The sequence below is a fragment of the Solanum dulcamara genome, chromosome 8 (genome assembly GCF_947179165.1).
Source record: "Solanum dulcamara chromosome 8, daSolDulc1.2, whole genome shotgun sequence".
NCBI lineage: Eukaryota > Viridiplantae > Streptophyta > Magnoliopsida > Solanales > Solanaceae > Solanum > Solanum dulcamara.
The window spans coordinates 16056042-16068594 of NC_077244.1; the positions used below are offsets into that span (position 1 = coordinate 16056042).

Sequence of the window (12553 nt, forward strand, 5' to 3'; positions counted from 1 at the left end):
TTAATTAAATTCATATTTATTGGACTTAAATAATTGACTCAATTTTATTAATCCAAAATATTTATTTGGACTAATATATCTTGAATTTAATATAAATTGAATCATTCTATAAATTTATATTTAATAAATTTTAAATGATTACAATGTGTTTAGTATATTAATTTATTACTTTAATTTATGGAGATTTGACATTTAAGTTCATATAAATAATTACATTACAAGTCTTTAATATTCTTTAACTAAGTTTGGAGGATTAATGTGATTTATTTGAAAGTTATATAATCATAATTATTAATTATGTAATGTTAAGGGTCATTTGGTAGCTATTTAGAGTTATGCAGGTATTAGTTATATATGAATTGGTTATGAAGAAATTTATGTTTTATTTATATCGGTATTAGTTATGGAGGATTTAGTTATTCACATATTAATTACTCCAACATTTATCATGCATAGATTTCTCTAGAACTTATATATGTATTAGTTATGCTAGTTTTCTAAATTATAGACCGAACATCGTAACTAGCTATCAAATGTGGTACTTATATAAGGTTTTAATATATGAATAACTTGCATCTTAACTGACTACCAAACATGATATTGATTATTATATTGATTAACTATATTATGATCGTGTATATTTCTTGTTATAGTCATTAGACCAAATCAAATGTATAATTACATTTTACTTATTCGAACTTACATAAAGTTTAGGTAGTTCATATAGCTTATTATTCTCCAAACCCCAAATTCCAAACCCCAAACCCAAACCCCAAATTCTAAACCCCAAACCCAAACGTCTTTCCCCTTCCCCCACCCCCATTTAAAAAAAAAAAAATCCAAACGTCAAATTTCAAAACCCAACTCAAGAACTAAGTAGTAGATTGAGCATATTGTGTTTGGCAGGTTTTGTTATAATTCTTAGTCCCAGTCAAATGTTTACACTCTATATTCAATAATTCAAACTTATACTAACAGAATTAGACAAATATTCCAGCAAGTCTACCTGATTAATGTTATAAGCATTATATTATTTAATTATATTATAATAGTGTATCTATCTTGTTATAATGTTTGGTCCTAATTAAATGTATAGTTACGTTCTACTTATTCAATTACCTAAAATTTATACTAATGGAGATAAACAAATAGTCTACCAAGTTTACTTGACCATGTTATAAGCATTATAATATTTAATTATATTGTGATCGTGTATATTTCTTGTTATAATATTTAGTCCTAATTAATCAAATGTATAATTACATTGTACCTATTCAATTGTTGAAAACTTACATGAAGTATTTGTGCATATCTTTAGTACTTATTTATATTATATATAATACTCATTTGCTATTAGATATTTATAGATTTTTCTTTTATAGATTTTTATTTAGGTTCATTAATAGTATAAGTAGAATAATTCTTTTTTAATAAATTTGTCATAAATTTAATATTTTTTTATGATTGTTATTTTAATAATAAATGCATTAAACATATATATGCACATACACACTTGTGTATATTTAAGCTCACCCCTCTAGAAGAGGTTATGGTTGACACTTGACACTAATTGAATATTTTATAAATTATAAATTAAATGTTATTTACAATATAAATAGATAATACTTTTAGGAATTTATTATAAAATATTTATTAATTATTTTTGTATCACCTACATTATTATATGCTTAAAAAGGTATTATTATTTGTTATTTTCACTTGAATAAATAGATATTGGAGTTTTAATTATTATTATGTAATAAAAATATTTTTTTTACGTTGATCATTTATTTCATTATGAAAATTTCATTAGCTTATATACACTTAGTATTTCTCACTTTTCTTTTCTCATGTCGAAATTAATATTTAGTTTTTACATAATTTTTTGAAATATTAAAAAATTAGAAACGTCATGATTTTAAAGAAATAAAAGATGACAAATATTGATAATGTTAAGAGTAAGATAAACAATTTAAAAAGTCAATTAGGATAAAGGGGGAGAATATCTATTATTCAAAATTGAGAAGAGAGTTTAATTTTTAAAGCAAAATTGGATAAATAATTTTCACCCTATATAAAAAAAATCTCATAACAGTGATTTGACGAATTTGAATGTACTAAGCATTCCAATTCTTGGCAACTCTTATGATAATTTTTTTAATTTAAAAGTTCAATTGGGTATATGTAGGTCATTAGTGGGGTTTTTTTAAAAAAATAAGGACAAAATTTAGATGAAATAATATTGTAAATAATGTGCACGTGACTATCCACCTCTTCATTATACCAGTGTTTCAAAATGCACACCCAAAAGCCAAAAGCAACAAACTCTCAAAAGAATAAAAAAACTGAGTCATCTTCCCCAATTTCTTTAAACTCTCTCTTCTTTCCAGCAACCATGAAAATCGAAATAGGAAAAATTATAGACCTATTCAAGCCCTTCCCACCTGCTGCATACACGCAAGGCAAGTCGACCACTCTGCGAAGCAAATAATGTTGAAGACATCTGAAACAGAGAAAAAGAAACTAGTTAAATTTTCTACATAATATTGAAGGTATGCCATCCCATGTCTTCAAATCTCTACTTTTTGTTATCTTGAGAAATCATAATCTCAATTTTTTTTAATGTAGTCGTGAATTTCGGTCAATGTGTACGATCTCTATTGATCGGATCTGACACGAATTTCATATCCAAACCCATGTCGATCTCGTGTCGACACGGATACGGCGATAAAAGTGCCGAGTCCGAGCAACATAGCATGTGAGGAAGCAGGCATGTTGACCAAGTGTTGCCTGCTTCCAAACCTGTTTTATGAAGGAGTAATATTCTAGATATAAAGAGCCCGTGTCAAGCATAACTCAATACTTGCTATTTTATCTATCTCAATTTATGTGGCGCAAATAACATTAGGAGAGTAAATTAAAGGGTTGTACGATTTTAAATATTTTAAGTTATTAATTATTTTAATTTATAGTATTTTCAACGTAGTTTTCAAATAATACATTCTATTTTCCGTCTCTCAATTTATGGGATACAAGTGAAATTTTTAGAGTTAATTATTTTTCGATATATATATTTTTTTTTTAAAATTAAGTTATTAATATTGTAATTTATAATACTATTTTATGTGATTTTCAAATAATATATGTTATTCATCTAACCCAATTTATGTAACATAGCTGCACTTAAAAGTGATGCATGGGTTAAATTTAGTTGGCCCACAAAATTGCTTCACATGTAAAAATCCTAAAAAGCCCTCGTGATCCCAAGCTCCTCTCAATCCGTGCAAGCATGAGCCCAAATTTTTATATGATTTTTAAATATTTTAAATAGTTAATTATTATAGTTTATATTATCTTAAACGTAATTTTTAAATAATATATATTACTCCGTCTGTCTCAATTTATGTGTCACATGTGAAATTTTGAGAGTCAGTTAATGTTTTTAATAAATAATCATAAGTTGTTGATTATTATGATTTTTAGTACATTTAACTAATGTTCAAGTAATATATGTTACTTTTTTTGTCTTTAAATGAGGAGAATTTTATTACTTTTCCTCTTATGCTATTATTAGTATCAAATAACTACATAAAATAATAATTGTAAAATTTAAAATTTTAATAGCTAATATTTATGATTTTAATATCTTTTAAATTTTTACCATATAAAAATATGTAATTTTATTATTTAACTAAATTTGTAAATAGTAAATTTTTACCCGACTAAAGGACTAAAATCGATTAGAGAAATTCTACTTAAATTGAATCAATAAATAGTTACATATTTCTTTTTAGTATTGAGGATCAATTGTTAAGCATACGAAATATTGATTAGAATATATAATCTCCAATATATTTTTTACTCGACTAAATAATTAGTAAATAGACATCTTATTAGAAAATCTTCTACTTATAATTTGAATCAATAAATAATTATTTTCTTTAGTATTGAGGATAAATCGTTAGGTCAAATATATTAATTAGCCAAATTTTATCTTTTTTCCTTTAATCTCTGTTACTAAAAAGTTTGATACCAAAAGGTGAAGGAAGGATATTTTTGAGCAAAAAAAATAAGTTAGAGATATTTTTAGATTAAAAAATAAAAAAAAAGATATTTATAAGTTTTTCTCATACATGAGGAATACTTATGAGGCTTTCCCTTTTAAATATAATGTAGAAAGCAATAAAACTCTCCACCAAAATGAACAAAATTTCCAACTAAATAAACTTCTAAGAAAGCAAATCGATAAGCTTTATTCTGGACACCCACATGGACAATTAATGAAAAAGCAACAAAATAGAGAGATGTAGAAGTGAACAGGGGAAATTTAATTGGTTAAATTTTTGTTTAATTGCTGAAAAACTGTAACGATCCATTAGGTCGTTTTGAGTACTAGGGCTTTTTATTTTATAAAAGACTCATTTCGTAAATTTTTAATGGGTATTTTAGACTATTCGATAATTATGGTTATGTAATTGAGGGGTGAATTTAAATAACGTATTTAATTAATGAGCTAAAATGATAATATATTTAATACCTTATACCACTTATTCCATATTTATTAAAATAGTTAGTAGGGCTATTTAGTACATATTTAGAAAAGAAAAGAAAGGAGAAAAGAACGAAGTGAGAAAACTTACCTGTGCGGCAACGTCAAACACAGAACAAAAGGAACCATATTGCATCAGGTAAACTCCAATTTTTGTAGTTTCTAGGATATATGTACATAAAGTAATATTATATTGGTGTACTAGAAAGAATTGGAACTTTAGTTTTATAGTAAATTGGAGGGTTTATAATATATTGTATTAATGAATCAATGATTAAGTAATAATGATAGTCTAGGTGTAAAGTTTGGTGATCTATATTATTTCTTTCTTTTTTTTGGATAGTTTGGCAGTAACTAATTTTGTGTCTAGCTTTTGGGGTGCAGATTTCATACATTCTTATCACAATAATTTTGATATATTGAGATATGTAATTAAATATGGATATATTATATTATGTGAAAATCATTAGAATTATAATTGGAGAAATTAAAACTTAACCCTAAGCTTGAGATTTAGGAAATTGATTATAGAGTTGGGTAAGTTGTTGGGTCTAGGTTAAACATATATATAATATTAGTGTTACGGATTTGTTGCTTACGAATATTGTATACTTGATAGATTGAAAATGTGAGGCTTTGAAGAAAGAAAAAGCATTGCTGAATTAGCTTGCTTGATTCGGTTCTTCGGTTGAGGTAGGTTATGATTTTATTCTATATCATAGATAGACTCTTAATAGTGATTGATAGTTATTGAGTAATATGTGAAGTTCACTATACATTTAATTATTGTGGTTTGGATGGTTGATACGTCGTTGTGATTGATCTGAAATTCCGAAATCGTGAAATCCATAATCTTGAACTTGCTCTATCAAAAATGGTGCCTTAAATAAAGAAGTTTTTGATGAAATATTGTTAATGAAGTAGAATGTAATAATAAAGAATGATTAAATAATTATATTTGTATCGGGTGTCACAAGCCGACATGGTATATTTGGATCAGGTGTCACATTCCGACACGGTATATTTGGATCGGGTGTCACATTCTGGCATAGTATATTTGGATCGGGTGTCACATTTCGACACAGTAATATTAAAAGAAAATAAATTAAAATGACTTAATGCTATCCAATCTTCAACAACTCATTTCCCAAAAGAGCATGATGTGGAGGCCTGAGTCTTCATATGTGCTATTGATATTGTTAACTGGTTATGAAATTTTTCATTGTGTTATCACTTGATCTTGATCTTATTGGTTCCACCTGTTAAGTGTTATGGTTGATTTTCCGTTATTACTTTATGCATATTGATTTCTATTTTGAGTCGGCCGATGATACCTACTCAGTACATGTTGTTCTGTACTGATCCCTACTTATATTTTTCTTTATTTTATTTTGTGGAGTGCAGCGACTGTTCCATCAGCGTCGACTCGACCTCAGCTCTAGCCAGTGTCCAGCACATCAAGTTCCAGCGTGAGCTATTCGTTCTAGCTCGTGTCGAATTCTCTCGGGCATGGCATGATGTCCTTAGTTTTCAGACACATTATGTTATTTATTTATTCTGGTGTTTGATATTTTCAGATTAGTATTTTAGAATTAGATATCCTTGAAGTGATGACTTTCAGGTTTTGGAAACACGTATCTAATAAACTTTAATGGTTTTATTATTTCTTACTCTTATAAATTGAGCTTCCGCGTTAGTGTCATATTTTATAAGTTGGAGTTTGTATCGTTGGTTCTCCCACCTAGGAGGTTAAGTATGGTGCAACTCATGGGCCATTTTGGATCGTGACAAACTTGGTATCAGACCTTTAGGTTCGTTGATATCATCACACAAGGACAAGTCTAGTATAGTCTTGCGGAACGGTACAGGAATGCTTTTACTTTTCTTCGAGAGGCTACGGGACTTTAGGAAAACTCCATTTCTTCTTTCTTTCGTGATATTACTTGAATCCAATTAGTATCTAGGTGATACAAATTGGTATCTGACCTTCTTCACTTTATTTTCGCAGATGGTTAGAACTAGAGCAACAGCAGCACCTGAGTCAGCCGTTGGGGCTGTAGCTAGAGGAGGAGTAGCAACGAGAAGTCGTGGTAGAGGTTGTGGGAGAAAGCCCACTAGGGGCAGGGGCTAGGCAGCTGAACAAGCCAGGGAAAGAGCAGCGACCCCTCCACTGCCTGATAAGGTAGCTAGAGAGTATGTTGAGGTAGATGATGAGCAGGTTTATGAGAGACAAGCACCACCCCAGCCTACTCCAGAAATGATCCACCAGGTTCTCACCTATCTCAGTGGGTTATCCGATTAGGGACAAGCTCCCCCAGCACCTCATATACCAGGAGTTCAACATACAACTGTTATGGCTCCCCGCATGATTGCGTCCTTGGGAACAAACATGTTTCCTCGATTGACTACAGGTCCGGTAATGACTAGTGACCAGCATGATCTCTTTATTAAGTTCTTGAAGTTGAAACCCCTGGTCTTCAAGGGTACTGAATCTGAGGATGCTTATAATTTCCTTGTTGATTGTCATTAGCTGCTTTATAAGATGGATATAGTAGAGCGATTTAGTGTTGAGTTTGTGACATACCAATTTCAAGGAGACGACAAAATATGGCGGCGGTCTCATGTTGAGTGCCGACCAGTAGAGGCACCACCTATGACTTGGGCAACTTTTTCTGACTGTTTCATGAAGAAGTATATTCCTCGAACATTGAGGTACAGGAGGAGAGATGATTTCCTGAATATAGAGCAAAGGAGGATGTCTATTGCTGCCTATGAGGCCAAGTTTCATGCCTTAACCAGATATGCTACTCAGCTTTGCTTCAATCCAGAAGAGCTGATTCACCGCTTTGTGAAGGGATTGAGGTCAGATTTACGGATTTCAGCTTTACAGATGGCTGCTTCAGCAAAATATTTTTAGGAAATGGTTGATTTTGTGATAGAGTTGGAGGGGGTGAAGCCAGATAACTTCTCTAAAGAGACAACGTTCAAGAAGTTTCGTAAGGGAGGTGAGTTTAGTGGTTCTTACTCTAAAGGACAGATTTCTGGAGATTATTCGATCCGTCCTATTCAGTCTTCATTGTAGATTTCAGATGGAGGTCCGTTAAAGATTAGTCGGCCCTTTTCTAATTTTGGGGTTTATCTTCAGTCTTCTTCATCTTCACAAAGACCACTCTTCACCCTAAGATTTGTTAAGAATGTGGTGAGCCTGGACATATCAGAAAATATTGTCCAAGGCAGAGTCAGGTTTGGCATGATCACCATAGAGCCCCAACAGCTAAAAGTGGAGGTGACGGCTATGGTAGGGGACGTCATTCTAGAGGACACGTGGTGGCCAAGGTCGTGGTAGTCGCTAGTCCAGCCGAGGTAGCAATCAGGTTGGAACTACTAGAGTACAGCCCAGCAAGGGAAATGGTCAGACGGGCGATAGAGCCCATTGTTATGCTTTCCCTGGGAGGTCAGAGGCAGAGGCATTCGATGTTGTTATCACAGGTACTCTTCTGGTCTGCGATAACTTGGTTTTCATATTATTTGATCCTGGATCCACATTTTCTTATATATCTTTTGCATTTGCTGATGGACTCGATTTATATTGTGACTTACTTGACATGCCTATTCGTGTTTCTACTCCTGTTGGTGAGTTTGTTCTAGTTGAGAAAGTATATAGGTCTTGCCTTGTGACTTTTATGGGGAGCAGAAATTATGTAGATTTGATTATTCTGGGGATGGTTGACTTTGATGTAATCTTGGGTATGACTTGTCTCTCTCTAAATTTTGCTATGTTAGATTGCAATGCTAAGATTGTGACATTAGCCAAGCCTAGGATGGATCAGTTGGTGTGGGAGGGTGACTATCTTTCCGGTCCAGTTTGGATTATCTCTTTTCTTCTTGCTAAGAGGTTGGTGAGTAAGGGTTGTTTAACCTTTCTAGCATATCTCATGGATAGTTCTAAAGTACCATTGATTGAATCTATTTTAATAGTGCGTGAATTTATGGATGTTTTCCCCGCAGACTTACCTGATATGCCACTTGATAGGGATATAGATTTTTGTATCGACTTGGAGCCCGACACTCGCCCTATTTTCATTCCACCTTATAGAATGACCCCTGCTGAGTTGAGAGAGTTGAAGGCCCAACTGTAGGAGTTGTTGGATAAAGGTTTTATTAGACCGAGTGTCTCTCCTTGGGGTGCTCCAATTTTATTTGTAAAGAAGAAGGATGGTAGCTTTCGTATGTGCATAGACTATAGGCAGCTAAACAAGGTGACTATTAAAAATAGGTATCCCCTTCTTCGCATTGATGACTTATTCGATCAGTTGCAGGGTACTTGAATTTTCTCAAAAATTGATTTGAGGTCCGGTTACCACCAGCTGAAACACCAGCTAAAAATACGGGCAGCAGATGTACCAAAGACTACTTTTCGAATCAGATATGGGCACTATGAATTCTTAATAATGTCTTTTGGACTTACAAATGCACCTACTGCTTTCGTGAGTCTGATGAATGGAATCTTTAAGCCATATTTGGATCTCTTTGTTATTATTTTTATTGATGATATATTGATCTACTCAAAAAGCAGAAAAGAACATAAAGAGCATCTGAGGATTGTTCTGCGATTGTTAAGGGAGAAAAGGCTATATGCCAAATTCTCCAAGTGTGAGTTCTGTCTTGATTTAGTGTCTTTCTTAGGGTACGTGGTTTCTAAGGATGAAGTGATGGTGGATCCCTAGAAGATTGAAACAGTGAAGAGTTGGGCAAGACCCACTAATATCTCAAAGGTAAGGAGCTTTGTTGGTTTAGCTAGCTATTACCACTGGTTCGTTAAGGGATTTGCTTCCAGTTGACCAATCTGACCAAGCAGAAAGTTCAATTTATGTGGTCGGACGAGTGTGAAGAGAGTTTTCTAAAACTCAATACCTTATTGACTATTGCATCGATTTTAGCCTTGCCAGTTGAAGGTAAGAATTTCATTTTTTATTGTGATGCATCATATTCAAGTTTAAGTGCAGTGCTAATGCAGGAGAAAAATGTAATTGCTTATGCTTCAAGGCAATTGAAGGTGCATGAACGTAATTACCTCATTCACAATTTGGAGTTGTCTATGGTTGTATTCGCATTAAAGTAGTGGAGACATTATCTATATGGGGTAAAGTGTGAAGTGTATATAGATCATCACAGTTTACAATATGTTTTCACTCAGAGAGACTTGAATTTAAGGTAGAGGAGATGGATGGAATTGCTAAAGGACTATGATATCACTATTCTTTATCACCCGGAAAAAGCTAATGTAGTGGTCAATGCCTTAAGCAAAAAAGCAGGGAGCATGGGAAGTTTAGCTCATTTGCAGGTTTCTAGACGTCCATTGGCTAGAGAGGTTTAAACTCTGGCTAATGACTTTATGAGGCTGGAAGTAACTGAGAAAGGAGGACTCTTGGCCTGTGTGGAGGCAAGATCTTCATTCCTTGACAAGATTAAAGAAAAGTAGTTTGATGATGAGAAGCTGAGCTGGATTCGTGATATGGTCTTGCAGGGAGAGGCCAAAGAGGCTGTGATCGATGAGGAAGGCGTCTTGAGGATTAAGGGGCGAGTATGTGTGACCCGTATTGATAATTTGATTCAGACTATTTTTGTAGAGGCTCATAGTTTGAGGTACTCTATACATCCTAGTACAATCAAGATCTATCGCGATTTGAGATAATATTATTGGTGGAGCAGAATGAAGCGTGACATTGTTGATTTTATTGCCCATTTTCTAAATTGTCAGCAAGTAAAATATGAGCACCAAAGTCCTGGAGGGACACTTCAAAGAATGCCCATTCCTAAATGGAAGTGAGAAAGGATTGCAATGGATTTTGTGGTCTGCCTTCCAAAGACATTGGGTAAGTTTGATTTGATATGGGTGACTGTTGATAGGTTAACTAAGTCTGATCACTTCATTCCAGTTAAGGTGACTTATGATGCAGAGAAGTTAGCCAAACTCTATATCCGCAAGATTGTTCGATTACATGGAGTTTCAATTTCTATCATATTAGATAGAGGTACATAATTTACTTCTAACTTTTGGAGGACCTTGCATGCTGATTTAGGTACTAGATTGGATCTTAGTACTGTATTTCACCCTGTGACCGATGGGAAGTCTGAGAGGACAAATCAAGTGATGGAGGATATGCTTCGTACATGCATGATAGATTTTGATGGTCATTGGGATCAGTTCCTACCCTTGGCAGAGTTTTCGTATAATAATAGCTATCACTAGAGTATTGATATGGCTCCATTTGAGGCATTGTATGGGAGGATATGTAGGTCTCTTATTGGTTGATTTGATGCGTTTGAGGTGAGACCTTGGGGAACTGATCTTTTGAAAGAATCATTAGAAAAGGTGAAATTCATTCAGGAGAAGCTTGTAGCAGCTCAAAGCAAGCAGAAGAAGTATGCATTCCAAAAGGTCAGGACATGCAATTTATGGAGGAAGAGAAAGTATTGTTGAAGGTTTCACCCATGAAGGGTATGGTGAGATTCGGCAAGCGAGGTAAGCTTAGTCCGAGGTATATTGAGCCATTTGAAGTTCTTAAGCGTGTTGGAGAGGTGGTCTACGAATTGGCTTTACCTCCAGGTTTGTCTAGAGTGTACCCAGTGTTTCATGTGTCTATGCTAAAGAAATATCATGGTGATGGAAACTATATTATTCGCTGGGATTCGGTCTTGCTTGATGAGAATTTGTCTTATGAGGAGGAGCCTGTAGTTATTCTTGATAGGGAGGTCCGCAAGTTGAGGTCAAGGGAGATTGCGTCTGTGAAGGTCCAGTGGAGAAATCGTCCTGTTAAGGAGTCCATTTGGGAGATTGAGGCTGATATGTGTGAGAGATATCCGCATTTGTTCGTCGAGTCAGGTACCATTTTCTACCCTCGTTCTTCTTTTGACCGTTCGAGGATGAACGGTGGGTAAATTGGTATCCGTTGTAATGACCCATTAGGTCATTTTGAGTACTAGGGCTTTTTATTTCATAAAATACTCATCCCGTAAATTTTTAATGGGTATTTTGGACTATTCAATAATTATGGTTATGTAATTGAGGGGTGAATTTAGATAACTTATTTAATTAATGGGCTAAAATAATAATATATTTAATACATTGTACCACTTATTTCATATTTATTAAAATAGTTAGTAGGGCTATCACTTTTAGTACATATTTAGAAAAGAAAAGAAAGGAGAAAAGAACGAAGTGAGAAAACTTACCTGTGCAGCGACGTCAAAAAAAGAACAAAAGGAACCATATTGCATCAGGTAAACTCCAGTTTTTGTAGTGATTTCTAGGATATATGTGCATAAAATAATATTATATTGGTGTACTAGAAATAATTGAAACTTTAGTTTTATAGTAAATTGGCAATGTGGGACAGTGATGCCCATATATTTGGAGGGTTGATTATAATGTATTGATAGCTTTTGGTGTGCAGATTTCATACATTCTTATCACAATAATTTTGGTATATTGAGATATATAATTAAATATGGAATATATTGTATTATGTGAAAATCATTAGAATTATAATTGGAGAAATTAAGATTTAACTCTACGCTTGAGATTTAGAAAATTGATTATAGAGTTGGTTGAGTTGTTGGGTCTAGGTTAAACATATATATAATATTAGTGTTACGGTTGCTTACGAATATTGTATACTTGATAGATTAGAAATGTGAGGCTTTGAAGAAAGGAAACACAGTGGTGAATTAGCTTGCTTGATTCGGTTCTTCGGTTGAGGTAGGTTATGGTTTTATTCTATATCATAGATAAACTCTTAATAGCGATTTATAGTCATTGAGTAATATGTGAAGTTCAATATGCATTTAATTATTGTGGTTTGGATGGTTGATATGTCATTGTGATTGATCTGAAATTTCGAAACCATGAAATTCATAATCTTAAACTTGCCCTATCAAAAATGGTGCATTGAATAAAGAAGGCTTGATAAAATATTATTAATTAAGTGGAATATAATAATA

General features: G+C 33.1%; 1 long non-coding RNA gene across 1 annotated transcript; it reads left to right on the top strand.

The window, feature by feature from the left end:
* The first annotated feature begins 2232 nt into the window (after positions 1 to 2232).
* Positions 2233 to 6611, top strand: LOC129901268 (uncharacterized). The gene is made up of 3 exons (XR_008769802.1): positions 2233 to 2552; positions 5954 to 6018; positions 6558 to 6611. It is a non-coding gene; the product is annotated as an uncharacterized LOC129901268 (long non-coding RNA).
* Positions 6612 to 12553: the final 5942 nt, after the last annotated feature.